Here is a 4,006-nt window from a genome sequence, read left to right as displayed (position 1 = left end):
TCCGCTTCCTCCCGACAATTTCAAGCACTCTTGACTCTCTTTTCAAAGTCCTTTTCATCTTTCCTCATGCAGATTTGTTCGCCATCTGCCTCGCCCAGATTTAGCCTTTGACGGAATTTACCACCGATTAGGGTCAGATTCCCAAACAACCCGACTCAGAGATGCTACTGTGGAAAGCGACAGGTCCGCACGACGGGTCTCACCTTCTCCGGCGCTTCTTTCCAGGGACTTGGGCCCGGTCCGTCACGAGGACGCTTCTCCAGACTACAATTGGACGCCGATGGCGACCGATTCTCAAGCCGGGCTTTTCCTGCTCGCTCATTGCTATTAGGGGAATCTCGTAAGTTTTTTTTCCTCCGCTTATTGATATGTTTAAACTCACGGTAATCCCGCCGACTGGGTCGCGATGCGAGCACCGCCCTGCGATGCCGAAGGGTTCAAGGGTCTCGACGACGGACGCCAGACGACCAACGAGGTTGCTTACAAGATTACCACCGATCGTCATGACGATGATGTCGCCGAGGACTCGAATTTAGGCCAACCGCCGGCCGTGGAGCGCACGGAGGCCAATTTCCGCCGCGGTCCAACCGAGGCTCGAGGGCTCATGGTTGGATGGGGCGACGATGCGTGACACCCAGCAGACGTGTCTCTACCTAATGGCTTGGGGCGCAACTTATGCTCAAAGACTCGATGGTTCACGGATTCTCGCAATTCACACCAAGTATCGTGATTTCGCCACGCTCTTCATCGGCGCGAGAGCCGAGATATCCGCTGTCGAGAGTCGCTCAGATATTTTATGCACAAGAGAACAAAGATCATCAAGCACCGACACCGCGAACGGTGCGCGGCGGCTGTAAGACGGCCCCTTTTTTCGCTTTCGATTCCTTGGCGCGATTCGCGCGGGTTTGTTCGCTTTGCCTCAAGAGGTTGATCCCAGATCTCACCCCACCCGACGGGCGTAGGGACGACGAGACCGGCCGCCCGAGACACGGGTGGCGAGAGGCGAGGATGCACCCGCACCACCTCCCGTGTTGTTTGCAACTCGCTCAAGGGTCGCTCGCTAGGCGTGTTTCGACAATGATCCTTCCGCAGTTCACCTACGGAAACCTTGTTACGACTTCTCCTTCCTCTAAATGATAAGGTTCGTGGACTTCTCGCGACGTCATGGGCAAATAACCGCCCACGCCGCCGCGATCCCAACACTTCACCGACCATTCAATCGGTAGGAGCGACGGGCGTGTGTACAAAGGGCGTGGATTTAGTCAACGCGAAATGATGACTCGCGCTTACTAGGAATTCCTCGCTGAAGACCAACAATTGCAATGATCTATCCCCATCACGATGAAATTTCAAAGATTACCCGGCCCGCTTGCCAAGGCTATAGACTCGCTGAATACATCACAGAAGCGCCATGCCCGTAACATCTAAGGGCATCACGCACTGCTATTGCCTCAAACTTCCTTGGCCTAAAAGGCCATAGTCCTCTAAGAGCTAGCCACGAGGATCACCTCCGTAGCTAGTTAGCAGTGTCGAGGTCTCGCTCGCTAACTAATTAACTGCATAAATCGCTTCCACCAACTAAGAACGGCCATGCACCACCACCCATAGAATCAAGAAAGAGCTCTCACCATTAATCCTTACTATGTCCGACCTCGTAAGTTTCCGTGTTGAGTCAATTGCCGCAGCTCCACTCGGTGGTGCCCTTCCACAATTCCTTTAAGTTTCAAATTTTATGCACCATACTCCCTAACCCAAAGACTTTGATTTCATAAGGTGCCATGAGTCCTAAAAGCAACATCCGCCGATCCTCGGCTCAAGATCGCTTATGGTTGAGACTAGGACGGATCCGATCGCCTTCGAGCCCCCAACTTTCGCTCTTGATTAATGAAAACATCCTTGGCAAATGCTTTCAGCTTGTTCGCCTTCATAAATCCAAGAATTTCACCTCCGACTATGAAATACGTAATGCCCCGACCGTCCCTCGTTAATCATTACTCCGATCCCGGCACAACACAATAGGATCGAAATCCTATGATGTTATCCCATGCTAATGTATACAAGCGTAGGCCCGCTTGAGCACTCTAATTTCTTCAAAGTAACAAATACGAGGAACGAATTCTACCAATTAAGGCCAGAGCGATCGCGGCAAGAGAGGGACGAAAGCATCGGTGCTCACCGTGAGGCGGACCGGCCGACCCACCCCTAAGTCCAACTACGAGCTTTTTAACTGCAACAACTTAAATATACGCTATTGAGCCGAATTACCGCTACGGCCGGCACCCGCATTTGCCTCCAATGGATCCTCGTTAAGGGATTTAGATTGTACTTATTCCAATTACTGCACTCATAGAGCCCTGTGATTGTTATTTATTGTCACTACCTCCCCGTGTCGATTGGGTAATTTGCGCTACCGCCGCCTTTCCTTGGATGTGGTAGCCGCTTTCGTGCCCCTCCTAATCGAACCCTAATTCTCCGCCACCCGTCACCACCATAGTAGGCCACTATCCTACCATCGAAAGTTGATAGGCGTAAATTTGAATGATGCGTCACGCAAGACAAAGGCCGTAAGCGATCCGTCGAGTTATCATGAATCATCGTAGCAACGGCAAAGCCCGCCGACCTTTTATCTAATAAATGCATCCTTCCAGAAGTCGGGTTTGTTGCACGATAGCTCTAGAATTACTACTGCTATCCGAGTAGCAAATACCATCAAACAAACTATAATCGATTTAATGAGCCATTCGCAGCTTCACAATCAATTTGTTCATACTTACACATGCATGGCTTAATCTTTGAGACAAGCATATGACTACCGGCAGATCAACCAGTAGCATTCTCCGCGACGCCGGCAGACTGCATGGCCCTCAACATGCCCCGTGAGCTACGAAGAGGTCATAACAGAGCACGAGCATCGTCTGTGTCAAGAGACAAATGCATAGGCATCGAGAGATGAGGGCCTCAACCCTACTCTCAAAAATATTTTCCGATCCGAAGCACGATCGAAAGCACCAAGGCACCGACGAGGCCACGCCGATTTAAGGGGCGACTCGGACACAAGGCACGATTGAGGTCCACCACGCACTCAAGGGCACGGATGGAGAAGGGACGGCAACACATCCATAATTCCATCCGCTTAGGTACGCAAAGACAGATCCCGATCGCACTTTGAGTTCGACACAACAAGGGGACTTAATGAAGAGGAGTGCGGATCGACAGCTCGATGCGAGTAGCATGGAGCCCGCCAATACACACAACCAAAACGCCACTCATATGCCTATTATGATTAGTAGTAGCGCCCACGCACACCGCCCAATGTACCCACCCAACCGAATGGTAGGGGAGCGAAGGAACAACGAACGAGGGCGCACTACAACCGCTGGCACGAGAACTACGAGGGAAAAGTCCCACCGGACTTGGTCGAGCCAAGACCGAGCCTACAAACTCAACTTACACCCCCAAAGGCCGCTGCTGCCAAAGGACTTGGTACTAGGGTCGCGGCGCTTCAATGCGGCAAGGGCTTGGCAAGGCCAAGGCACCGTGGTGGTCGCCGACTTGGGATGCACAAGGCGCCCCTAAACGTGACGGGCGAAGGGCAAGTTAAGCTCGAGCCCATAGCAATGCATAAGCCACCCCAAGAGATCTTTGCCCTAATAGGAACTTGGTCTTGGAGTCGCTATTACATTTCTATGGGCACGGCTTGACCGCCGGAAAATTGTCACCCCGCCACCACCGCCGGCGACCGACTCACCCCTGCAGTGAGTCGCTATGATTTACCCGACCCCATGGGGGCTAGACGCACCCCACCTCGGCTCGGAGGGGGCACGCCGGGGCAAATGGATCTCTACCCCTTAAAGAGCTAAAAACTTCACAATATGCTACCAGCAACATTCGACCGTCTCAAATGCGACACTCTTCTTTAGCTCAAGACATCCTGTGCACCAAGGTGCCGATGGGTGCCCGAGGCTCCCGCACATCCAAGCACCAAGTTGCCGATGGTGTCCGAGGC

At 52.6% G+C, this 4,006-nt stretch overlaps 1 pseudogene; it reads right to left on the bottom strand.

Annotated features, from left to right (window-relative positions):
* Positions 1 to 628: 628 nt before the first annotated feature.
* LOC128039210 (5.8S ribosomal RNA) lies at positions 629 to 783 on the bottom strand (annotated as a pseudogene).
* Between the last annotated feature and the right edge of the window lie 3,223 nt (positions 784 to 4,006).

The sequence above is a fragment of the Gossypium raimondii genome, unplaced genomic scaffold (assembly GCF_025698545.1).
Source record: "Gossypium raimondii isolate GPD5lz unplaced genomic scaffold, ASM2569854v1 Contig00344, whole genome shotgun sequence".
In the NCBI taxonomy this organism is placed as follows: Eukaryota; Viridiplantae; Streptophyta; class Magnoliopsida; order Malvales; family Malvaceae; genus Gossypium; species Gossypium raimondii.
The sequence above is the reverse complement of the archived record's forward strand: the minus strand, read 5'-3'. Positions and strand labels throughout refer to the sequence as shown.